At 41.3% G+C, this 27,754-nt stretch overlaps 1 protein-coding gene and 1 long non-coding RNA gene across 4 annotated transcripts in view; one reads left to right on the top strand and one right to left on the bottom strand.

Annotated features, from left to right (window-relative positions):
* GPR39 (G protein-coupled receptor 39) overlaps window positions 1–27,754 on the bottom strand; it is a 128,942-nt gene that overhangs the window by 39,539 nt on the left and 61,649 nt on the right. The window lies entirely within an intron of this gene.
* LOC309348831 lies at window positions 807–4,087 on the top strand. Its single transcript, XR_014159564.1, has 3 exons — window positions 807–910; window positions 1,815–2,008; window positions 3,893–4,087. It is a non-coding gene; the product is annotated as an uncharacterized lncRNA (long non-coding RNA).

The following is a 27,754-nucleotide window of genomic DNA, read 5'->3' as shown; positions in this document are numbered from 1 at the left end:
TAAATCAATCAATCAATCAATCAATCAATCAAATCGGGTTGTCTCAAGTGTATTAAAAGAATCAGTACTGCTACCTCTCCAGGTATTATTTTTTAAAAGACTGTTCTTTCAGTATATATACTCCTATGAATATATGCAGATTTAGAATTGCCAATGCTCTAATACTTTAACACCAGGAAATAAAAGGCAGGCGACAACTCCAGTTAAAAAGCTGAGAGAGTTTTGACGCTTCTGTAAATATTGCAATGAATTTCAAAATAGGCTTTTATTGCAGTTTTTTTGGAGAAAAGGTATAAAATTAATAAGACCAAGATACTAAGAAAATTTTATAGAAGGGCAAGCAAGCTAGGATGTGCTAAGGAAAACTGGCAAGAGGCACTTAATGAGTTTCTACTTTCACAGTGGAACATTGTGCTGCTGCTGGTGCTGCTGCTGCTGCTGCTACTACTACTAAGTCAGTGCCATAATTTTTTATTTATGGGTTATGCTTTTCCTGCTGGGATCCCATATCCAATGAGCTCTAGCAAAACTTATCTAAATGTTGTTCATGCTTCACTTCCCATTCTCAACTCTTGATGCCTATGTTTTTATTGTGTTTTTTATTATTTTAAAAAAACATAATTTGTTATCCTTGACACTTCAAGAAAGCATATACACACGTAATATATAGACTGCACAAGTTAAGTGCGTTGTAAAGACAAGATCACGATTTTCTAGTCTCTGTGGGCTTGCTCCATGTATTAAAATAAATCCCAAGCACCAGAATTTACTCAGGGGAGAGGGAGAGAGAGAGAGAGAGGGAGGGAGAGAGAGGGGTAGTGTTTGCTTTTGATGCCTGGAGTTTCTACTTGCTTTGCCCCATCTACCAGCCTTAGGAGCCTTTACAAGGGAGCTGCTTCTAGATGAAATGGTAATGCTGGTTCTGACCTTCTGGGTCTAGATATAAAAATGGACTGGGGGTTGCTAAGCACTATTGCCATAAGCTTTGGGACTATTTGGGAATGTACTGAATAATTGGCCTATTGGTAAGCTTTAGATGCACTTGATCTTTTGATATATTTAAAATGAACTATTAATTGTTGAATGCTCAGTATGTTGCACAGATATTATGGTTTTTATTATGCACCGTGGTTATTGCATTTAGACTTTGCTTGTTTTCTGTGCTTAGAGCAAACATTTATTTGTTTGTGGGAAACGCTGTATGTAGATAAACGGACCATGACTAAACCAACTAAGAGCACATATTAACAGTATCTGCAAAGCCAAATACACCACACAGAAATTCAGGGAGTAAAGGTACTAGCTGGGCAGAGTTCTCTACACACCTCCAAGTAGGAGTTAATGACAGAATAATACTCTGCAACAGTTCAATGCACAGAATTGATGTTCAGAATACAGAGTGTGCATGGCAGAGATCAGAATTCCAGATAAGACATCTGAAAATGCAGTTTTGAAAGAAGAATTACTTATTAACTCACATGAAATTAGCTGAAGGCCTTTTATCTGATGCAAAATTTAATTGAAATTATATTGGTGCTTAGCAGACACTATGGACAGGAAAAGAGAATTCAGGTGTATAATAATAAGAATATGACAATCCCATTACTGAGAGCTAAGTTTCCACTGCTCTAACTCATGAGTATTACATCTTTTGACAAGTCCATGTTTCTCATGCAGCGATGAGATGCTCTCTCCCTTTTTCCCCATGGAAGCTTTACAAGCATAGATTCCATTGGAATAGAGAGAAACCAAGGGCCAAAGGAAGGCTCATGTTGTTCAATCTCATGTTCTGCCCTGTTTTTGTCTACTTTTAGGAATGTATGGGTGACAGGAACAGCTGGGTAGGGTGAAAAAGTGCCAATACTGACTGCAGAAAGGGAAAGCTGGAGAGAAAGAGGATTCACATGGATCTTCACCTGTGCACTGCAAAACTAGTCAACATTTTCAATGTGAATATAGGAGATATGTGAAGAACATGCCATGCCATGTCTCCTTATACAGAATTTATGTAACATCCATCTATTTACACATATGCCGGTTGTGGGAACAATGGGCAGCTGATGACCCCAAAATACTGTAACTCTAAACCTCTATGCTCCCAATCTATAATTTATAACATTTTTATCATGCTTTTCCTTCTAGAAGCTCAGGGAGCCATACATGTCTCCTTTGTTGTATTATACATTCCAAGAATCCTAAGTAGTAGATCAGCAGTAGGTTTCTTGCTTGAATAAGATTTGAACCCAAGTCCTCACCCCAACTCTTAACACTTTCTTTATTGCCCCAGACTGCCTCTGAAAATGGAGGTCTCTTATACTGACCCAAATCAAATTGCAGAAGCCCTCTGTGAAATCTTGATAATATACTGAGACTATTAAACAGGGCCATATGCATATAGCTCCCTGACAGGGATCTTAACACAGACCTGTAGCAGAGTATCTCCTAACCCCCATGGAAGAGAGGCTGGGTTGAACTTAAGGGCAGTGCATAGTCAAGTCACCATGGTGAAAAAAAACAACCCACCATCTATTCCACAGGTGAGTTGTGTCAAAACAATGCTGTAGGACAGAACTGGGGAAATGGATCTGTCCAGCAGATTGAACCTCGCATTCTCCCACCCTTCAGTCAACTTTGACAGGCGAGTGGTCCTGTCCACCTGTCAATCACCTTATGTCATAATGATGTCAGGTGACTGACATCTGTCAATGTTTAAAGTTGCTTGCCATAACTGCCAATCAGCTGGTTGGCAATCCCTGTGACCTCCTTTGACAGTGTACTTCCAGCCCCAATAAGTTGATTGGTACTTGAAGTGTGCTTATAAAGCGGTTTGCCCTGTTACAAACCACAGTAGAGGAGGTAAGGGGCAGATTGTTCCAAGTGCTTGCCGAATTGGGACCTAGGTTGAGAAAGAATAGAAGCCTGGTCATAGAAGCCCAATGCCTGCTCTCTGTTCTGCATCCTCAACAGAAGGCTGAAGAGTTTGACTGAAGGTGCATAGAACAGGGATTTAAAGAAGCACCAGACTCTGGCTAGGGAGGTGGATAAAGTGGTCTCTAGGGAGATGAGCAGATACCAAAGCAGAGGTAGAGAAGCTAAGAAAAAATCATAATCTGGGACCACAAGGGTCATCTAGTCCAACCCCCTGCAATGCAGGAAACTTTTGCCCAATATAGGGCTCGAACCCACGAACCTGAGAGTAAGAGTCTCATGTTCCACCCACTGAGCTTTCCCAGCTGACAATGGGTGAAAAGAATGCCAAGTGAGAAAGAAGAAGTCATGCTGGGACTTTAGAAGGCAATGCTACTGTTTTCTCTTCTGCAACTTCAAGTGGCTTACCATGATGGAAGGAATTACCAGAGTAGAACACATTTAGCTCTCCACTGAAATTTCAATCCAGACAGTGCAATACATTCCAGCAGTTTGGAATACCCATTGTCCATCTTAGCATACAGCTTATCAGAGTTCTGCTGTTCTCTTTCAAGGGCACGACTCCAAATGTTATTCACTGATGTGAAACCGGGGGGTGTCAAATCAATGGCTCATCCAGCTCAATAACACATCTTCGGCACTGATTAGATCAAGTCAGTCATGTTGTTTTATCAGCATGAGTACCTCCATTTTTTACTGTCTACTCTAAGACTGGCAGTCCCTCTTAGGCTGTGTACACCTGGTCATTTACTCTGACTCCACTGTGCATACACTGCTCATTTTTTAAAATCCATGTACACATGATGTTACCCAGGATCCAGAGTTATCTCGGAGTTTCTGGTGAAATACTGCATTTTGATGGGGGTTTTCCCTAAGCCAACATCAATGTAATTCAATCCTTATTCAAGTCATACTGAATCCCAGGTGTATACAGTACATTTTGGAAACTGTCCTTGTTTTCTAGATTTCTTTTAGCGGAGATGGGGCAGGAAAAGCAACCAGGCGATTCCCTCAAGCAAAGAAATCACTGCCCAGTCTCCATCCACTGATATGCACAAACAGCGGGTCACTTCTATACACATCAACCCATGCTGATGACTACTATGACAGGCAAATTCAACATGAAAATCAGCAAGAAAAAAATGACCTTGCTGCATTTTAAGCCAATAATGCATGCATAGCCTTAATACACTGGATATTACACAATGGTTAATTCTGTGTTTCATATATGTGGTACAGTGGTACCTTGGTTCTCAAACGCCTTGGTTCTCAAATGCCGAAAACCCAGAAGTAAGTGTTCTGGTTTCAAATGTTTTTGGGAAGCCAAACGCCTGATGCGGCTGTCGGCTATTGTTTCCAGGGCACCTGCACCAATCAGAAGCTGCGCCTTGGTTTTCAAACATTTCAGAAGTGAAACAGACTTCCAGAACGGATAGAGTTTGGAATTTTTGTTTTTGCTATTTATTTTGCATTTTTGTTTTTGAGGCCTTTTCGGTTAATTTGTTTTTGTGACTGTGTGGAACCCAGTTCAGCTACTACTGATTGTCTGATTGTGTGCCTGCTGAAATGGATAAAAGTCCCCCATCCAAACAATGACTATCATCAGTGCAGGCAAGAAAAAATAATAATTTTAATTCTTATCATCTACAATACTGTCTTATTTATTTTATAGTACAGTACATTGATAATTGCTTTCATTTTATGGATCAATGGTCTTATTAGATAGTAAAATTCATGTTAAATTGCTGTTTTAGGTGTTGTTTTTAAAAGTCTGGAACGGATTAATCCATTTTGCATTACTTTCTATGGGAAAACACACCTTAGTTTTGGAACACTTTGGTTTTGGAACAGACTTCTGGAACGGATTAAGTTTGAGAACCAAGGTACCACCCTTTCAGATATTGAAATATTACTATTTATTATTAATAAAAATATTATTTATTAGTGTTATAGCAATGTCAAAATGCATATTGCTTTGTGAAGCTCAAGAGGGCAGGTCTTTGTCCTTCTGTAAGCAAGCCTAAGTACATGTGATTAAAATTAAAGCTGGGAAAAACAGGGGGAGAATACGCTATTGTTTTAGTCAGAACTTTGGGCTACAGCATGGGGATTAATGGTTAGTGCCATGGGCTTTAACAGATTGAATAGACAGGCTCCCAGTCATGCTGCATATGGTTGCACAGAAGCCTGTCTGCAGGGTGAGGCAGTTGACGGGGGGGGGGGGGGATTAGCATCACTCAAGCCAAGTGCTATAGCAGATACATTCAGAAATATGAAGATATCAAAAAACCAAAATTTTATCTAGGGCATTGGTTTGAGTTCAGCGTGGAATTTTTAGCAAATGAATTTGGCAGTGCAGCCCCAGGCAAGTTTACTCAGACGTAACCCCTACTGTACACAGTGGGACTCACTCCCAGGCAAGCTGGTAGCCTGAATCACACACACAGACATTTCAAAACAACTCAAGGGTGTTCCATAAGTTGCTTGTGGGGATATGTCAAAGTAAGGCTTTGGTGCCTAGATGGGAATTCTGGAACAGAAGCGGGTAACAGTTTGCCTTTGACAAAGTCAAGAGGAGATCCTGCAAGAGTTTTTTCTGTAATCATTTATACCACAGATCAATAGAAGCTCTTTTGTAAATCAACATCCCACTTGACAGTCTATTACAAGTAGTGCTATCACCTGTCAGTAGATGGTGGCAGGAAGTCACACTCCCTCCATTCAAGGGAGCTTGGCTTACGCTTATAATTGGAGTAAGTGTGCCTCTGAAAAATTGGATAGTGCATATTGGTTAATGCAGCTTTCTCCCAACCTAGCGGCCCTCAAGATGGTTTGGACTACAGCTTCCATCATCCCCAATTGCTGACCATGCTATCTAGGGCTCCAACTTAAAATATCGGGAGCTCTAGATTGGCGAAGGCTGAGTTAATGCAACACTTCAAAGCAAATTTACTTATTCCTACCGCTGTAAAAGGGACGAGGGTGGCACTGTGGGTTAAACCACAGAGCCCAGGGCTTGCCAATCAAAAGGTCGGCAGTTCGAATCCCCGCAACGGGGCAAGCTCCTGTTGCTCGGTCCCTGCTCCTGACAACCTAGCAGTTTGAAAGCACATCAAAGTGCAAGTAGATAAATAGGTACCGCTCCAGCAGGAAGGTAAACGGCGTTTCTGTGCACTGTTCTGGTTCACCAGAAGTGGTCATGCTGGCCACATGACAGAAACTGTACGCCGGCTCCCTCGGCACTGCAACCCCAGAGTCGACTGCGACTGGACCTAATGGTCAGGGGTCCCTTTACCTTTACCTCTGTAAAAAGCAGGGCTGCTAATTCATTTGATTCTACTTGAATTTCCACTGAGATTCTTCAAGTATTAACTTAAAGACCAGAAGATTCTAGGAGTTTCTAAAGGAAAAAGATCAAGGAACCATAAAGCATATGAAGTTTTTGCTGGCTGAAGTCTATTGACTAAGGAGGGTTGGCAGGGTCATAGGGGCAAGTTCATTTCAACTCTGTGAAACATCAGTTTTGTTTTGTTTGTCACTAGACTGGTTTGCAATCCATCTCATTGAATAATTCATGGTGTGGATCTTCATGTGGGTATTGTACTCTCGGAATTTCTAACATACTCCACTAATCTATAAATACCAACTATAAATGTTCTGAGCTGGTAACTTTTATGGCTGCGAGGATATTTCTCTCCCTCTCCGCCACTCTTCGTTGGAGGGATACACTGTAGATTTTTTACTGCCTCTCTTTTACTAACACCAAATGCTACAAACATTAGTGTTATTAACATATACATTAGCTTGAGCTGATTTCTTCCTCCAGCTGCTGTTCCACGTTCCGATGAGAGGCTGCAGCAGTGAATCAGATAACACTAATGAGTGAGTTAATGAAGTTCCTGCAGTGGAATGTGCCGCTTGGAAAGGGGTATTGAAAGCATATCCAATACCCTTGAAAACTCAAAATGGTCTTCTTCATTTACTTCCTTTGCTTTCTGGCTTGCACCTCTTCTGGACCAGGACTCACAATAAGCAAATGGCTTTGAGGACGGGGAGAAGAGCAGCAACTATCCATTCCAAAAATGCACAAGTGAAAAGAGAATTCGAGTTAATTAGGAAACCGATTCCAAGTGGACACCAGCCAATTCCAGTCTGCCCTGGATCGAGCTGCCAAACCTTTGCTTGCCTTTCATCAAAACTTCCTGCTCCTGTTTTCTTGTTTTGCTTTAAAAAAAATAGCTCACTTTTAGTAACCTTCTTAATAGATCCTCTCTTCTTTATTACACATAGCCCAGATCCTATTTCTGCATTTTAATTAAAAACAAGAGCTTCATAACTCAGACAGAATTTGTTTTAACTGCTCGCAGGGGGAGGGGGGGGCGGGAAGAAAAGAAAACTAAGCCGAGTGAATGAATGGATAGGAATTACAGGGATTGCCACTGCCCCCCCAAAGCAAGGGGGTTACAACAAATCCAAGCCACCTTGCTAAGCCATCCCCATCACATGTTCCATCAGCTCCAGGTGCCTAAAGCTCTGTTTCATCCCGGCGAACCCTATCAGTCATAGAAACTAAATGCCTGGTACTCAGAGGCAATGTGCCTCCTTACCTTTAGGATGAAGAGAGCTCTCACTAACACATGCATCCCTGTATTTTTCTGTGCACAGGTGCAAGGTGAGGGCATAGCCGGCTGCAAGCTGGACCCCCACCTCAAATTTGCTCACAGCCCTTGGGTGCCCGTTAACACCCTACCTTCTCAAAGGAAGGGACACCTTTTCTTGGGTGAGAGATGGCAGTGCCTTAGATGAGGCCCAAATCAGTTCTTGATGAAGCTCCTTAACAACAAGCAACATTCGGGAGTTCCTACTGGGAATTCTGCAACTTGACGCCCCAAATCCTGAGCAGGAAGAGATAGCTCTCCATGCATCTGTGGGAGAGGTCTTGTCCGCTGCCCCCTTCCATTCCCAGAGATCATTTTTGTTTGCAGCTGGAGAGGAAAAAGGAGGAGGGGGAGGAGAATCAGAGGGCAGCATCAGGCAGGCCAGCTGCTTGGGGCTTTCACCTAGAATAATTGAAAAGTCCCATGCAATTCTAATGGGAGCAGCATTGTAACCATCCATCCCAATTTAGGATAAACACAGGGGGATGCTGTTGCCTTCATGCCTTGTTTTAATGCTTCCCAGAAGTGTTTGACTGGCCAGCCATAAAGGCACAGTGCTGAACTAGAAGGCGATTTGGGCTCCAAGCCCTAAACAGCAAAGCCCCAAATCATTTCTCTTTCCCGATATTAGTACTGCTTCTGGAATAATATTTCTTGTCAAGCCATGGTATGAAATGCTCTGAATGGCTCTTCTCTCCCTGTAGACTTTTTAAGTTTGCAGTGACTAAAAGGGAAAAATAAATTCCCACTGTAATGATGCAAACATGTGTTCTCTTTGCAAAGCATAATTAACAAAAGATTCGCTGCTGCAAGATGTGGTCCTTAGCTTTGAGATATACACACAGACACACACACACACACACACACACACACACTATTAAGACATATTCAAAAAGAAAAGGTCTATTGACAGCTGTATGATCTGGAGACCAGATGATGATGATCATTGTTATTTCTAAAGGAATTTTGTATTTATAAACAACAGCGGGACATTATACAAACAAAGAGATTTCACAATAGTAACATAACAGAGATAGCAGCAGCTATACATTACTACCTCTCCCACCAGCCCTTCTCTCTTAGCTCTCACACAAAAGAAAAGGCAGGAAAGGCAGACAACTATCAAGAAGGTTCTGATGCCAAGTACCTCAAGAATTTCTCATCTTGAAAACCGTAACTGTCTTTGTAACTGTGTTGGAACATAACCTTGATCAATATAGTGTGAAAATAAAATGAAACTCTGCAATGGTTCATAATATGTGTCCAGGCTGTCCAGTCCTATTATTGTCCATAAATGATGGGTTAATTTTCCAGCTACTGCTATAGTCCAAACTTTGCAGTACTACAGAGACAAGTCCAAATCTAACAGGTTCTTCCAAAGTTGAGCTATTGATAAACGTGCTGCCTTTATTACAAAAGACAACACTTCATTGGATTTAGTGTCGAAGTTTGGACCGTCAAAGACAGTTAAACCCAAGTGCAGAGTTAATGCAATATAGTCTTTCAAAATTGTAGTTATTTCTTGGGATACGTTTGTCCGGAACAATGCCACTATTGGGCATAGACAAAGGTGGATAGAGTTCCCTCTGAAGCCACAGCTTCTCTGACAATCAGGGGTAGACCTCTGGGAAGATGAGGGAGAGCTGCCCTGGTGTCTAGAACCAGTGGCCAGTATCGCCTTCATCCCCTGCTTCCAAAGGCATCTGGCTTCTTGTTGTTGTTGTTGTTGTTGTAACAAAACTAGATAGACCTTGCTGTCTACCACCAAGGATCTTCTTTATGCCGTAATCCAGCAATCAAACCTTGAATTTCCACAGTCCTACCTATCACATTAATTTAAAAATTGGGGGGGGGGTGAGAAGAGCCCTACTTGAGGATATTAAAGATCTATCTAGGCCAACATCCTACTCTCTGAAGTGGTCAACCAGGTGCCTATTGGAAGCCCAGAAGCTGAGCATGAGGATAAACAGACTGTTGCTTCCCAGAGAGTTGTTCCTTGTGGTCTTCAGCTGCTGGTATTCAGAGGCATGGTGCCTATGATCCTGGAGGTTGTCTATAGCCAACATGATTAGTAGCCATGGATAGTTCTGTCCTCCATGAATTTGCCTAATGCCCTTTTAAAGACACCTGACTTGGTGCCCAGGATCCTTTGCACTGTGGGAATATAATATATTTCTCTTTCTAGATTCCTCTCCACAGAGAGATTATCCCCCCACCCCCTATTCATTTTAACTGCCTCCTCAAGCAATAGTTTCCAGAAATCCTGCAAAGAATGGCAAAGCAATCATGCCTACTCTCTTTCAGTCTTGTTGGATTGTCCAGGAGCTCTCATTAGGAGGGAAGTGGGTTCAATGCCCATGCCAAGTTCATGCTGATCAAGACAACGAATCCATCACTACCTAGGAACTTGTTTGCCTCCACCCTTAAGCATCCCTTATGAAGAACATGTGTTCTGGCACCACCTGGCAGACAGTGAACTATGCACGACACCAGGGCTGATCCTTCCACCAACTAGAGCTTCGGAACCTCCATAGATCCCCAAACTCCTGACCATGGTCTTCAAGGCAACCCCCCCCCACCTTTTTCATTAAAAGAATCAATTTGTACATGTGATTTAAGAGCTTTCTTGCCTTTAATACAGTGTACAGTGTTCACTGAATAAAGAGTCACTACTGCATATGTTTGAAATTGTGTAGGCATATGAGAAACCAAGAAGAACACCTCTGAAAATCAAGCACGTAGCAGTGTAAGGAGAAAATAGGAAAGCAGCAAAACATCACAGGAATAAACCACGGTAGCATACAGTGAATATGGCAACGAGAAAGTCACTGAAAAGCTCTCTTAAGAGAAAAACCTCACAGTTTTTCAGCAGCAATCATGTTATAATAAAGTCCACCCCCACCCCCGCTCCTCAGTATATCACTCTTCCAGCAGCGAAGTCACTGATTTTCACAGCTATTGCAAAGGAAGGGGGAAAAGGTATATAGTCCTTTTGGCAGTAGCAATCTACAGTATGCAGAAGCCACCAGAGTGACTTTATCGAATTACCTACTCTATGGGTTACTGTAGGGAACAGGGGAAGTAGAAGACAACACACTGATGCATTTATTTTTTCAGAATGATGGAAGCAGCTACAAAAGTAAAAAGGAGATCTCATAGAATTGTAGAGTTGGAGGAACCACAAGGGAGATCTATGCATTTAAATTTCAGAATACGTTTTACTTGCAGCTTTCTGTGTTTACTGTGATAAGATGATAAAAGATATTTAAAGTGGCAAAGGTCAGCTGCTTATATAATATCAGAAAACAGGATTTTTATTCATTTTAGCTGAATTATGTGCACACACTTTTATTACCATTTTCATCACAGTTATTGAACTTGTGCGCTTTCCAATTATGATGCAGTTCAATGCTATGGCTACTGAACTAGTCACTGAAAGCAAAAATTCCCAGTTTTTCACTTGGCAGCATTTGTACATTCAGACTGGCCTAACCTGATACTTCAGCTCTGTATTTACGAGGAAATGTTGAAAGCTACCCTGAGATTTAAAATGTCTCATAATAATTGTAGAACCGCACAAGGCAACACACACACTTGCATGTGAAATGGTATTATCCTTCACTAGAGGGACTCCCCATTGTAAACCAGTACCGTACTTTTCTGTCTGTAAGACGCCCCCATGTATAAGACTAAAATTTAAGGAAATGAGGGGGGGGGGAGAGAGATGGCTCAAAGTTGTTGAACTTTTTGGGGGGAGGGGATTGCGCAAAATCGCTCACCCGCCAGACTGACAATCGCTGGCACCCGCCAATCGACTGCCCACTTCCCACAGTGACAGCCAATCGCCAACAGACTCTTCCCCAGCTGAAAATCACAAACCCGCCTGAGAAAAGCAGCAGCAACCAATCCATAGCAGTCCTTGCTGCAGAAACCAATCAACAACCCAATTAGAGCAGCAGCAGCAGCCAATACAAAGAAGCCCTTCTAGCAGCCAACAATCACCCACCAAATCGTCACTGAAAAGTTCCTGCTTGCAGCTGCAGCCAATCACCTGTCCACCCCATTCACCATCCGTGTATATGATGAGGCATGTTTTTGAACATTATTTTAGAGTAAAAAAAACAACTTGTCTTATACACTGAAAAGTATGGTAATTATGTTTGGGGCACTGGCATCATTTCATACAAAGATTTCCTTTTTGAATCTTAATCCTAACTATGTTTATGTGGAAGGAAATACCACACAACCTCTGCCACTTCTTAGAGGAAATTAGGGCTGGATCTAGACACATCAAAGAAGCAATTACTGTATTTTTCCGTGTATAACACGACTCCTATTTTTGGGGACTCCAAATAAAGAAATCCCCCCATATGCACTATCCATGTATAAGACGACCCCCACAATTTTAAACTTGAAAAAATAGGGGGGAAATATAGTCTTATATACGGAAAAATACAGTAAGTTAAACGCGTTGTAAATTCATGCAGGGAAATCCAGTAGGGAAAGATGGGACTCTACAGCACCATCTGGTGTCAGAGTGTTATAACTGCATATACAATGCATATTAAAATGCTCTTTCTTTACCAAACTTGCTGAGTTAGGGTTGCCATATCTTGAAGACCAAAAACCAAAAAGGACGCGGATGGGGGGAGTCTTGGCAAGTTAGGTAGTCTAACAGAGCCAAAGCAGCTGTCTCATTCCATGCTCATGTATGCAGCTTGCAAAGCAGTCCAGAAAACACACACAGAGACTCCTTCCCCACCGCCACCCTAACACCTTTTTTTTGCTAAGGAAAATATTCCCCACAGATGCAATTTTTACATTTTAAGCAGGGGAATGGGGACAGAGAGTTGGAGGATCCTCTTGGTTTGATGGTGATGGTGGGAAAGCCCTGGACAGATGATTCCCCCCCCCACACACTTTTCTTTTTCGCAAGGATTCTGAACAAGCGAGGGATGGGGTTCTTTCCTGTGCCTCCCCCTTCCCCTGTCTCTCCAGTGGCTGGCAAATGTGAGCTTCAGGCTGCACTCCCTGCAGAAAGAGCTCTGTGAATCAGAACCACCGCCCCCCTACTCATCCTCCTTGCGGGGAAGCATGGGAAAAGAGAAAAGGCAGGCCCCTTTAACGCTTGCAGTGCTGCATCCAAACAACGCTCCTTACTAAAAAGTGATTCCTCCAAGACTTCAGACTTAAGCACCACTTATTAAAAACACACACATAGACCCCTTGGTCCTTTGTCAAAGAATCTAAATCACATCACACTTCCGTATCAAAATCCAGTATTGGTTTCTTTAAGAAAACCATCACACGTGGAGCAGTTTGAAATGTTACATATCACCCTGTGAGACATACAGGTAATCAATGGTGCTTATTGGTAACAAGGAAAAATACTGTTTGGAAGAAAGGGGGGAGAAGACATGTTTCAAATAAGACTTTTTATTATGAAAAGCAGACAGTTTGAATTAATGTTGGTACAGCGCTATACGAAACAATGGTTGATGAATATTCAAACTTATTCAAACTTTGTTGAATAAGTTTTATTCAGAGTAGAAATTAATGAACATGGCTAATTTCAACAGATCCACTCTGAGTAAAACTTTGTTGAATGTCACCCAGTCTACTAGAACCAATAGGTTTGTATCTCTCATTATCTTCTGTTTATAGTACCGTACTTTATAGATTAATCTAAAAAGTGTTGCAAATACTAATGTTTCTTTATGTAACTGTCTGTCTGGGCTTAACTGCTCAGTGTTGTTCCTGTTTGCTCATTACCATGTAAGGAACGATCAGATGAATTAGCTATTTCCTTTCTCCGTTCATGCTAGAATAAAATGCTTATACACTAACACCTCTCCTCTTCTAGAATTTACACCATTTGATAAGAAAGCTTGCATTAAACATTTAAGCTGGTCCTATACAATTTAAGCTGGTCCTATACAATTTAGCCTGCACTAACAAATTATAGTAAAGCAATTATATTCAGCTTCTGTGTCAATAAGGTTAGAAATGAAATTCTAACCATTTGAAGGCAGCATTACCATGTCCCTATAGCTCAGTATTACTAAATTCCTGTCTCAGAAATATAGGAGTGGAGAGCAGGGTCTGATAATGCTGGGCTTGGACTTCAAGACCTCACCCCCTTCATCAAAGCATAGGCTAGTTTTTTACCCTCATCCCTGAAAGTAGCATGGGCTGTTTTCGAAGGCTGTACAAAACAGCATTACCAATTTTATAGAATTCCACTCTGCTTCCTTTTCAGCCTCTCAAATTCTCCCGCAAACCCACCATCCATTTTCTGAAATGAAACACAAACTACAAAGCTGAAATAGTTCAGTATTTCTCAGGAAGACATCACACAGGAATTCTAATGCTGGATTCTCTGACAAGCCCAATTTGCTATCATTATGGAATCAAGCTTCAAAGGAAACACTGAAGCTTGTGGGGTCAGTTTCAAATCCACACACTGAAATAAAGGAAAGCATGTTCACGTCTATTTCAATTGTCAAGTGGCAGTTAGGCTCTGCCTTATTGCTTGAGGTTCATGGCACAATCAAGCTCCAAACCAGATGAGAGACTCACCTTTCAATATCAACATCATACAATGGAATGCATGAATGCCCATATTTAATTCCTCAAGGACCCGTAAAAACACAGCCTCTGCCACTTATTGGAGGAATTATGCCATTCCCCTTCCCACATCCAACTCTTAATAAACTTCTGAGATTTCCTGCTGCCGGTCTTTCAAAGGTTGTTCCTCCCTCTACTGTACTTGCTTGCTTGACTTATTGTCCTTTTCATTTTAATTAGGATTTTTGAAATGGATAGGAAGGCAAACAGTATTAACAAGGGAATTGGGAGAAAAATATACACTAAAAGTAAGTTAACATAAACTTTGATCTTTGCTTATTCTAATTATACTTTTCACAGTGTCATGATGACACAGCATAGTGTTGAAGAGATACTGTCTCCAATATCATGTCTCTTTGAGGTTAAGAATTCCACAAAATTACATACTTTTTCTGGTGTAATTCAGGGTCTTTGCTCCTTCATCTATATACTTAATAAAATTAGCTAAATCAATAAAACGGGCGAGCAAAATAATCAAGGGGATGAACCAACTCCTCTTTGAAGAAAGGCTGCATCATTTGGGACTTTTTACCTCAAAGAAAAGGTGAAATAGAGGTGGCATGATATAAGTTTATGAATTTACGCATAGCATGGAGAAAGCAGATAGAGAAAAGTTTTTATTCCTCTCTTATATTACTATATCTCATGGACATCCCAATGAAGCTGACTGTTAGAAGTTTCAGGACAAATAAAAGCAAGGAGAGTGTGGATAAACTATGGATAAACTCACTTCCACAAGAGGCATGATGGCCTTGGATGGTTTTATAAGAGGTTTAGAAAAATTCATGGGAGGACATGGCTATGGGCCTATGGGCCATGTTAGTTATGTTCTACCTCCACTGTTGGAGGCAGTATCCTTCTGAATACCAATTACGGGAATCACAGCTGTGTTATGTCCTCTTACATTCAGGTCCTGCTTGCAAGCTTCCCACAGGCATCTAGTTGGCTGCTGTGAGAACAAGGATGCTGGGCCAGATGGGATGTTGGCCTCATCCAGCAGGATCTTCTTATATCAAACCAAACTTGATAAGACATGTCCATTTTGACTTGTTAAAATGAAATTTTAGGATGAGCTTTTCTGACATAGCCAGAAGTTATGCTTCGCTATAGGGTTTTTTCCAAATACTTCCAAAAATGTGTGATGGTCAGTCTTGTTGCCATCAGCAGATAACCAATTAGTTCTTTATTTACGAAGTCTTCATTTCATATCCTTTTCTGACATCTTACCCATAAGTATATCTCTTTATGTGTGGTGCTTCACAGTTGCTCAGCCAGGCTCTGTCTGTTCCTACCTATTCACTCCATCAAACTTCAAGAATAGAGATGAAATAAGACTGCCCACCATGTAGCAATATCAGGAATAAAAATGGCTATCAGGACCAACCAGGGAACCAGTGAGGGCAAGGGTGTGATGCTCCCCCCCCATTAGTGAAACTTCACCCCAGCCAAGTAGGGGTTCCTTTAAAAAAAAGAAAAGCCACATTTCAAATCCAGTGTCATATAAAAGAATAGAGATGCCATTAGAAAAAGAAGAGGCTTCTGCTCACAATGAACCACGTGCTTCTGGAACTGTGCAGTCTCCTGCAAAGGAATACGTTGAGGTGTTGCAGAGAATGACAAACTATGTGGGTAGTTTGCCCATCCTCTTTTCATACTTTCAGCTGTGTGTTCAAATGAGGAACTCAACATACAAGCACACAATTCATGCACAATTCACAAGGAATACGAAAAGCCTGAACAATTCACACTTCAACCATTACCATATTTTTCGCTCCATAAGAGCTGTCTGTGCGTCTTATGGAGCGAATGTGTGGTCGATCGCTGACTCCCTTTCTGGCACCGCCCCCTTGCCCAGGCCTCCATTGTTGAATGTTCTGCAGATGGAGGCTGTTTGTTTCCCCAGAAACATGTGACTGGCTGATTAGATTATCTGTCTGGAAACTGTAGGCTCCCTTTCCTTTCCTAAAGAAGCCGCAAAACTGTGAGTTGAACCCCATAAAAACAGGATTTTTCCCTTTGCAAAGTAAGCTCAACAACTTTGAGCTGATCCTCAAAAAAGGGGCTTTTCCCCTTTGCAAAAGAAGCTGCACAACTCTGAGCTGATCCCCTAAAAATGGGGCTTTCCTCCTTTCCTCCTCTAAAAACTAGGTGAGTCTTATGGTCAGGTGTGTCTTATGGAGCGAAAAATATGGCACTCCTTTTCTGCAACCTTTGAAGCCCATCATGGCTGACCATGGAACTGAAAGCCTGCCACTTGGAAAATCCAGCTCAGCTGGCCTTGTTGAAATGGTGCATGAAAATGGCAGTGGTGTTCAGGCTGTTCAAATGACACTGTTGTGGCCTGGGCACAGTTTCAGTGTACAGCGTACAGCATAGATACAAAGGGATTACGTGTATAAGCTCATATCCATTCTAGTGACAGACAACTACTGCACAGGTGCAATGTGGTGGAATTTTCAATGACTGCCATGAGAATATATGATCCTGGTCTTGAACGCAAAATATTAAAACTTGGCCTTTTATTTAGGAAATAAATTAACAGTTTCAAGCTAGAAAACTGATGAAGCTTTCATGAAAATATGCAACCAAAACTTGTAAACAAAGCATAAGACTTCATTCAGCTTTCTCCACCTACAATACCTTCAGAGTCCATTTCTGTATTTATAGTTTAACCAAATTGGTGTAATAAACTCTGCCCCTTGGATACAACCAGAAACCTCTTTCAATTTAAAATGGAATAACAGGTGCAAATGAACAAAGAAATTGGTTCACAGAGCATACAAAATGAGTGCTGCACAGAATTCTGGGTTATAGCAAGTTTATGGGATATATAAATTAAGCCAAACAATTTCCTTCAGACCTCTTGCTCTGGGAAGGCCAAAGCCATTTCTGTGCATTTTTTGAATTTCACAGAGCAAACTGCATTCTCATTCTCCATTAAGTTCCAACTGTTCCAGAGAGCATAAAAGATGAAGAATGAAAGAATGGTAGCTTCTTACTACTTATGGTTTTTACTTAGCAGCCTGTTTCCACCGGCTCAAAATGTATACCTTTTCTTCTACTCACTGTATCAGTAACAGATGCCAATCTTATTCAATTAGCCTCACAGGATTCCTTTTATAAGCCAATGTCCTCAGATATATAAAACAGAGCATTTCTGTAGCGGTCAACTACTTTTCCCATTGAAAGTGTCAATCACACTGTAGAAGGGAGGGATCTCATGTCTAGATACTCAAAGAAAAAGAGAAAAACAATTTATAGGTAAAGAAATTGCTTTCTCGGTTGCTTCAGGTGCCTCCCTCTATGGGAAATGGCAAGCAGTCATGATTAGCTTCTTGTCACTTAGAAGTGGGCGTGCATTAGCCATCACATCCATTAGATGTAACTCCTAGACTTTGATTCCACTGCCTCCTTGAATATTTCATACCACCTCCAAAATGGCCACCCTAGCTCCACTAACTGGATGTGAAATCCTCAAAACCACAGGTCCTTAAGCACTGAAAAGACAACAGACCACTTGCCAATATTATGTCACACTAGTCTGCAGTTCTCATCAAATCCTCATAAGAAGGAAGCCTCGTTGAAATCAATGGGACTTACTTCTATGTAGAAAGGTGTGCAGTTTGCTTATTATTTTTTGTACTTATAGCCCACCCTTCACCAAATGGTGCCACAGTGGATTACAAAAGTCTGCCAGTTAAAACAGATACAATTTACATTAAAGTAATAAAAATAATGCTACGGAACAGCCCACAGCAAAATAACACAACAACATCACAGAACCACAGCGCCCAGCAATGCAGGAAGAGGAATGACTTCTGCACAGCCCAAGGCCTTTGTGGTAAAGAGGGCAGTCTTGACCAATCATCAAAAAGCGCACAGTGATGATGAAAGACACACCTCAAAGGGGAAGTTATTCCTAGGGCTGAGCTTTAGGTCCAATGAAATAACCCAATATTCACTTTTTTTTGTTTTTAAAAATGTCAAATTATAATGTAATACTTCACAAATTAATCCAACAGAGCTATTGATCACCACCTGAGGCTTTTCTTTGTGTCCCCCCTCCGTGAGAAGTCCAGAAGGTAGCAACACTGCCTTTTCTGCAATGGCTCTCCATTTGAGAAATGCTCTCCCCAGAAAGCCTCACCTGGTGCCTTCATCAGATATATTTTGACACCTGGCAAAAACATTCACCTTCATCTATGGCTTTTTAAACTCTGGGGCAGAGGTGGGGTATTGTTTTGTTTGTTATCATGTTATATATTTTTGTGTTTTTATAGTGTAAACTACCCTGTGACTTTTGGATGAATTTAATCTTTGGATGAATTAAAATAGCAATACTAATACTAAGGCACCAGCTGTAATAGTTCAAGAGCTGAGAGAAAATGTGGTGGATGTATGTTACAGAGACCGCGTTTGTTTTTGCAAGTGATTACCAGAGAAAATTATGACTTTCCACAAGGTATTCAATGGAACCACAACAGAAAGCCATTGGACTCTAAAGCAAGGTTTCCCAAAAGAGAATGTGCCAGATTATGAGAGACAAATGGACTTCATTTAAAAAAGGCTTTGCTAAGGTGAGAAAAGTCAGTGTGAGAAAGGTTCTCCTCTCCTTGCATGGGAAATAAGCTTGCTGCCCTGGTTTAAGGCACCAAGGACAATGCAACCAGCAAGAAGCCCAATTATTTTCCCTTTTATTGCCCATTTGCTTCACAGCAGAGTTAAAAGCTGGATGACATTTGCCCTTCTGCACTGCACAATCTTTTAACAGAACCTCCAGGCATCCCGTCAGCTTCCTTCTCTTCTAAACCCTCCACCTTTATATTCTTGAAGCAGCGATGCAGGGCCTGAGTCTGAGATACTGATCAAGACACTGGGATAATGTGCAGTTAAGTTTTGGCCATCTACCCTTTCAGATATCGCTAGCTTAGCAGCTCCTCAGTAGCAAAGAAAAAGAAAAAGAAACATTCCACTGCATGTTCTCAGCATCAGAAACTCCAACAAAAGCAGAGTGACTGATCTCTAATGCCTGAGTTCAAGAAGCCAACTTTGCATGCTGGGATATACCAGATGTACTGTGCTTGGTTTGACTGTGGCAAGCTCTGCTACCAAGCTCTGAGGTGCCAAGACAACAAAGTGATATTTGTGATGGCTCAACATAGATGACAGAGCCACACACTAGCAGAGAAGATTCCATGGCTCCATTAACCCATTCCACAGCCATAAAACCTTTGCTTTCCTGTGAAGTGCAGAAAGGATTTTAGCAAGTTTTACAGGAAGTAGAACATCTGTTTCTTCAAGCCAGTCTGCTTTGCAAGTCCTTTCCAGCCAGTGTGGATGTGGGGAACTTTTGACCCTCCAGATGCTGCTATACTACAATTTCTATCCACCCCAGCAAACATGGCAAGTGGGCAGGGATGATGGGAGTTGTAGAGCAGGTGTGGCCAACTCCCAAGAGACCACGATCTACTCACAGAGTTAAAAACTGGCAGTGATCTACCCCCTTGTGGGGGGTTCAGGTCAAAGTTGTTGAGATTTTTTTAGGGAGAAAGAAAACCCTGCTTTTTAGGGGTGCAGGGGAAAGTTGCTGAGCTTTTTTAGGGGAGTCAAAGTTGATGAGCTTCTTTGGGGGGACCCAGTGATCCAGTGTTTCCCAACCTACCTTGGGCCTTCAGCTGTTTTTGGACTACAACTCCCATCATCCCTAGCTAGCAAGACCAGTGGTCAGGGATGATGGGAATTGTAGTTCAAAAACAGCTGGAGGCGCTGTAGAGGATCATCTATGTGGTCAAAGTCTCTCTACACATGTAGGTAGAACTTGAAACTAGTCCTGAGGAAACCCAAGTCTTAATCTCTCCTCTGCTATCATGTTCACTGGGTAAGTCTAACTTACTTCACAGGGTTGTTGTAGGGATAAAAGGGAGTGAACACATTGGTCATTTGGCTGGGACTGATGGGAGCTAAAGTCCAACAACACGGGGGTGGGGAGGGTCCCCCAAATGTTCCTTGGACAAAAGGAATACAGTGGTGCCTCGCAAGACGAAAAGAATCCGTTCCGCGAGTCTCTTCGTCTAGCGGTTTTTTCGTCTTGCGAAGCAAGCCCATTAGCGGCTTAGCGGATTAGCGCTATTAGCGGCTTAGCGGCTTTTAGCGGCTTTTAGCAGCTTAGCGGATACGCGGATAAGCAGCTTAGAAAAAGGGGGGGGGAGGGGAAAAAAGTCGGAAAAACTTGCAAGACATTTTCGTCTTGCAAAGCAAGCCCATAGGGAAATTTGTCTTGCGAAGCGCCTCCAAAACAGAAAACCCTTTCGTCTAGCGGGTTTTTCGTCTTGCGAGGCATTTGTCTTGCGGGGCACCACTGTAATATAAATGCAATGAAGAAATGAATAACATAGTTCATGCAACACAGTTCAGTTGGCAGGCTAAGTCTATGCATGTTTATTCAGAAGCCAGCCCTTTTGTTCATTAAGACCTATTCAAAGACGAGTGTGTGTAGCGTTTATTATTATTTCCAATCTGTACCCCTTGATACTGCAGCAGACCATTTATATCTATATAAAAGTAGATCTAGAAAATTAAACATAAACTAAAACATTGTGGAATGCAAAATCAATTATTTTAGGCCTGCGGGAACACAGAAGTAATTGCTGAATATAACGGCAGCAAAATATGCAAGCTTCTAAGGCATTCATCTTCATATCTGAAGACTCATCTAATCTGCCTCAACAGGATTAGTTCCAAGGCACTTAGCTTGCAACATTTATACTGTCGTCCAGCTCTCTTAAATTCGGTGGAAGTTTTGTCACTGGCTTTAATGTGAGCAGGATTGCACTCTTAATCATATTCTTCAATCCATCAGAGTAATACATAAAGCTTTTCAAACTTTTGTGTTGAGGGGCCTCATGATCAGTGTTTTGGCTCTGTTCAGAAGTCAGCAGTCGTTCAACCTTACTCATTCAAGTGCAAAAGTCACCTTTAAATTAGATACGTTGTTGGAACACGCCATTCAAAAGACTTCAGATATGAGACAGACAAAAGCTATAATCACAGCCAAATATTAGGCAGTGGTTTGCAGAGAGACAAGACAGAGCACATGAGCCAAGCCAGAGAGCAGAAAGTTCTAGTGTTTTCCTCTTGTCTGTAGTTCTGTGTCTCCCTCAGTCCAGTTTCAAGGTTGAGTGACAATGGTCAGTAATGTCTTCCATCTTGGCCTGCAAACTGCAGTTGGGCAGAAATTTAGCAGCATCAGGAGAGTTGCATGGGGCATGGACCCAAAGGAAAACGGAAGGGTCTGGCAAGAAGTCTTAACCTTGGATGCAAAGCAATACTGTAGGCCAGAGATGGGGAACCTGTGACCCTTCAAATGTTTTGGCTCCAACTCCCATCAGCACCAGCCAGCATTGCCCACAGTTAGGGATGATGGGAGCTACAGTTCAACATAGTTTTCCAATCCCCACCCTATCAATATATTGGGTATTGCCATAATTTTAGCCTCACTATAAAGCCTCTTCTTCCTCCACCAATTGCATGTTGCATGCAGCTGTCTGCAAAGAAATCCCAACATGCAAGCCAACAATAGTCTGTGTGGGCTCCATACAATCCGCACACCTATGCAACCAGTTGTTCCCATCATGGAAGATCATGCGATTGGGTTTCTTTACAGATAACTGAGCAAAACACACAGTTGTTGGAGGAGGAAGAAACAACACTAAAGCTGCAGCCCCACTCTAGATTAAACAAAGTAATGCCCTACATACAAGTAATGCAAAAATAGGAGTCCTAGTCTCCCGGGATTGGTGTGAAGCTTTGTTTATGGGTCATCACATAATGATAAAGATATTCCTCCATCTAAATTGAGTACATTGCATATAAATGAACCCACAACATTGCTCTGACTAGTACACAGCAGACTGCCCTCCCCCTTCTCTAACTTTTTCCATCAAGCAATTAAAGCTATTTGTAAGTGAGCAAAGTTAATTTAGAAATTATAAAATTAAGGCTAATGGACTCAATTATCACCAACACACAGGTCAGTGCCTGTGGCAATTTTTGTCCCCTTGCTTTATTTGAAAGTTTAGCATAATAATGAACTCCATCACACATTGCTATTAGCATTGTAAATCCTGAGATTATTTTTCCTGCCCCTTTGTGAACCCTTTGAATTGTCATAGGAGGAGTCAGTTTTTTCCATTATGACTGCTCATGTTTGTTGCAAAAGGGTTGTAGTACAAACTAAGGAATAGAGAAATGAGCATCTGTAAAATCAGGATTGTCAGAATATCTATAGCAGGGCTGGGGAATCTGTAGCCCTCTGAACGTTTTTGGATTATAGCTGCCATCACTCCTGACCACTGGCCTTGCTGGCTGAAAGCAATGGGAGTTGGAAGCCCCAAAACATCTGGAGACCCACAAGTTCCCTACCCTAGATCTGTAGGAATGCTGGCAAATATCATTTGATTGACACATCCCAAGCCTTGTAAGGTTCAAGTTTTATGGAAACGGAAAACAGACAAGCAGCTTGGAAGCGTAAGCACTAACCTTAAAGCACTAACAGAGGCCTTTTTAAATACCCTTAGTGGAAGAAACAGAGGAATGCTAAATATACACGAAAACAGATCAATTTTATATCCTGGCACAGAGCTGCTTCAAGGAATTAGTTCATTCTCCTTGCGCTCCAAAAACTAAGAATCTAGAACTAAATACATGCAAGCAGCATAAGGATAGAAGTACACATGGTATAAGGCGCATGAAGCATAACAGGGCCATTACTCAATTAACAGTCTACATTGTTCTATGCATCTTGTGTCAGAAAGAGAAGTGGCTGTATGGACATCATCTCTGATGGCTGTACCCCGTTGGAGAGCAGTGTTTCACTACATCCCAGAGGCCCATAGCTGGATGTACAATTCACAATTAATACAGGGGGTTTTCCATGTTCATGAATACATTGTTTATTTGCAGTGGGGGGGGCACCTTTAAAAACACTCCAAGATGTTTATTGTAATAACCAATTATTCTGACTTGCTGAGGCTTAAGAGACTATTCAGTTATAAAACCTTAATATTTATTTTAAATAGTGCTACAATATTTACACTGGTTCACACAACATAAGGCCTAAACAGAGGAGAAATTTTGAAGTCACCAGTTCTTAAGGTACTACTACTACTACTACTACTAATAATAATAATAATAATACACAACCGCACACAAAGAGTAAAACACCATTAAGAAACAGTACAAATATGCAGCAAAGTGGCTAATTCAACAGCTGAAAAGTTCTGATGGCATAGAAACATCTTCAAGAGATGACTAAAAATCAAAAGGAGTGTGGCTGCTATATTTTTGCTGAAAGAGAGCCAGTGTGGTATATTGGTTAAGAGTGTTGGAGTATGACCTGAGAGACCCGGGTTCAAATCCTCACTCAGCCAAGAGGCTCTCTGAGTCGCTTTCACTTAGGCCAGTCACTTTCCCTCAGCCTAACCTACATCACAGGGCTGTTGTAAGGATAAAACAGGAGCAGATAACCATGTACACCACCTTGGGCTCCTTGGAGAAAAAGGTAGTTTAGAAATATAATTAAAAGAAATAGTATAAACTGCTCTTGTGCTGGAAAATCAATGAATTTTAATGTCTGATATTTTATGTATTTTAAATATTTTGTTGGATGCCACCCAGAGTGGCTAGGGAAACCCTGCCAGATGAGTGGGGTATTATTATTATTATTATTATTATTATTATTATTATTATTATTAGACCTACAAATTCACATGTCATGCATATATTCAATACAGTTTTACTGTGTTTAGGAGAAATTATAATATATTTTGAACTGCTAGGTGGGCAGGAGATGGGACCGAGCAATGGGAGCTCACCCCATTGCAGGGAGTCGAACCGCCAACCTTCTGATTGGCAAGCCCAAAATGCTCAGTGGTTTAGACCACAACGCCACCCGCGTCCCACCATAATAAAAATAAATATACTCTGTGTGTGTGTGTGTGTGTGTGTGTGTGTGTGTGTGTGTGTATTAAAATGTGTGTGTTTCATGGCTATTAACAGAGCACAGTCAGCACAATCAAATAATAAAGGTAAAGGATCCCTGGCCAGTTATGTCCAACTGAATTTGACTATGGGGTACAGCGCTTATCTCCACTTTCAGGTTAAGGGAGTTGGCATTTGTCTGCAAACAGCTTTTCTGGGTCATGTGACCAGCATGACTAAACCGCTTCTGGCACAATGGAACACAGTGATGGAAACCAGAGAACACGGAAACACCATTCGCCTTTTTGCCACAGCAGTACCTATTTATCTAAGCTGGCATGCTTTCAAACTGCTAGGTTGGCAGGAGCTGGGACAAAGCAATGGGAGATCATTCCGTCATGCACATTTGAACTACCAACTTTACAATTGGCCCACCCAAGAGGCTCCGTGGTTTAGACCACAGCGCCACCCGCGTCCCCACAAAATCAAATAATATACGCTTCAGCAGTGGAGAGTCTCTACATGTACCAAGTTATACACAGTGGGTTACCTCTACCAATGAAGTGAATGGGGAAATCTCAAGAATCCAGAACTCCATGGTCACATCATAGCTCAGTGGGGACTCTAGACCATGGCTCTAGGCCAGTCTTTTAATCAAGACACCTGCCACCATGTTCCCAGGGTCTCCCCACCACCACCAAAACATAATCCTTGTCTTCAAATCTCAGTTTAAAACTACAAACCCCTCAGATGAAAGATGGAAAACTAAACTAAACATACACAAGTTTTATAATGGCCTCTAGATCTTCTTTGATTTTTGTCCCTATACTAATTTAATCTTAGACCATTGCAGAATCTTTAAACCACTTCTGAGCAGCTGCAAATTCACTAGCCTCTTTACTCAAAGAGAATTAATTGCTGTTAGTTGGCACCTTACTGGCAACTTGCAAGCTTCTGTCAATCATCTCTTTTCCTTAAAGGGAAACATTAAGCTTTGTGTTTATCCAGTCCCCCATCTCTGCTTCTCAAAGGAGACAAGCATATTGTAAGGCATACGAACTCATTATTTCCAGTAGATGAAAGCAGAAAATGTAAAAGTCAGCCCTAATAAGTGTAGGCCTCTCTATCAACGTTTTATTTGGAATTCTCTCACACACATTCAAAGTGAACCACAATATCCAAAGAACAAGTTGTAAGCTATGAAGAATTAAAATTGATTCCATTACAGGAGCCTAACCTCATGCACCATAGCAACACTCCACATAGTATCACTGTGAAACATAAACACTTTCATTTATTTATTTTAAAGTCAAAGGAAAATAAAAGTTTCCAGTTCTGCTAGTGTTTCCAAATGAGCACTACAGAGACAAGCTGTTATGATACTGACTACAATCAAGATACCCCAAATGGTACAATCATAAGAAGCATTACAGCACCTAAAAAGGGCTCCAAACTGGAAAGTTGCCCATACCTGCACCAAGTAGCAATTTAAAAATACTAGGTTTTTTGGAACTGGTGCTATCCTGGAAGGAGTTCCAGGAAATCCTAGATCATGTGATTTGAAGAAATAATGCAGCAATGATTGCTTGTTGATTAAGAGAAGGACCAACAGCCCAATTTATTTTTTGGTGTGTGGGATATCCTTTCCAGATGGGCTACTCAGCACCTATGAATCACAGGATTGTAGAGCTGGAAGGAACACAGAGGGTCATCTAGTCCAACACCCTTCAATGCAAGAATCACAACTAAAGCATCCATGACAAATGGCCAGCCAATCTCTGCTTTAAAACATCCAGTGAAGTCCATCACCTTCCGAGGGAGTCTATTTCAATGTCAAACAGCTCTTACCATCAGAAAGTTCTTCCTGATGTTAAGTTGGAATCCCTTTTCTTGCAACTTGAAGCCATTGGTTTGGGTCCTACCCTTTGGAACAGGAGAAAACAAGTGTGCTCCATCTTCTGTGTGACAGCCCTTTAAATATTTAAAGATGGCTATCATATCTCCTCTCAGTTTCTTCTTTTCCAGAGTAAACACAACCAACTCCCTCATCCGTTCTTCATAAGGCTTGGTTTCCAGACTCCTGATCATCTTGGTCGCCCTCCTCTGCACATGTTCCAGCGCTTGTCAATGCAAGGCAAATGACTTAGTTGATAAACAAATCATCTCCCGAACGCCGCAAACCCAGAAGTGTTCCGGTTTGTGAACATTTTTCGGAACCTGAATGTCCGTTTCAGCTGTCAGCATTGTTTCCGGGGCCAATCAACCAATCAGAAGCCAAGCCTTGGTTTTTGAACTTTTTTGAAGTCAAATGGACTTCCAGAACGGATTGAGTTCGAGAACCAAGGAACTGTGTCCTTCTTAAACTGTGGTGCCAGAACGGAACACAATTCTCCAGGTGGGGTCTGACCAAAGCAGAATAGAATGGGAATATTACATCCCTTGATTGGAACACTACACTTCTGTTGATGCAGCCTATAATAGCATTAGCTTGCTTCCTTCCTTCCTTCCTTTCTTTCTTTCTTTCTTTCTTTCTGCTACATCACACAGTTGACTCCTGTTAAGCTTGTGGTTTACTAAGACTTCTAGATGCTTTTTACATGTAATACTGGCAATCTAGGTGTCTCTCATCTATCTGTAGCTATATGGCTTAAGATACTACTGTATAATTTGTGACAAATGGTTTTTATCCATTTTATTTCAGAGCAGAACTGCATGCTACTTGCATACAAAAGCTTAGCAACTGATTTTCATAAGGAAAAATGTTATTTAAGACACAGAGGCTATAGGGATACAGAATCTACTTCACCATTCAAAATCAAATTCATTCTCCCCTACCCCAGTGGAGTTCCAAACCTAGGAAAAGCAACTATCAGAATTTTATTATACATGTATGCATGCGCAATGGTGCCTGGGAGTGCATGCAGACATACAAGACTTGTAAAAAGGAATGCATAAAGATTGTGAGGTTGCACCCTCTTGTCTCTGCTGCCTCACTCTGCACATTATTGAGAATCTGTGAATAGAACACACACATTCCTCACATACATATTTGGAAGTGCATGAGAATCCCAATAAATGTGTGAAAAAGCCCTAAATAACAGTTCACATGTATAGTTTAAGTGGATTGATAAGCAGAAACTGTCCATCCTTCTGTCAGTAGGCTCTTGTCAAAGGACGACAGCAAATATTTATCCCCATGTTTTCCTGATTTTATTATCATACAAACTGAGCAGATATTCCAACTAAGTGTGTGGTCTTAAGCTTTATCATTTAGAAAGTACGGCACATAAAACCATTGCCTTTTCTATATGTGAGTAAGCATCTGGCATTCTAAAAAGTCACTTGCCACATAATTCATTTATCTAAATTGATTATATAATCATTGCAGCTAAACACCTTCACAAGGTGAATGATATTTAGTTTAGGCAACTTGAACAGAACATTATGCGCCTACATTACTTTAAAAATAAGCAGGGACAAGATAACCCAAGTGGCTATAAATATCCATGCTACTTCATATTGTATAATGGTTCAGAAATAATAATGCATTTTGTATTGAATAC

Source organism: Podarcis erhardii (genome assembly GCF_964252035.2).
Source record: "Podarcis erhardii genome assembly, chromosome: 1".
Taxonomy (NCBI): Eukaryota; Metazoa; Chordata; class Lepidosauria; order Squamata; family Lacertidae; genus Podarcis; species Podarcis erhardii.
This window is presented reverse-complemented; position numbering and strand designations above follow the sequence as displayed.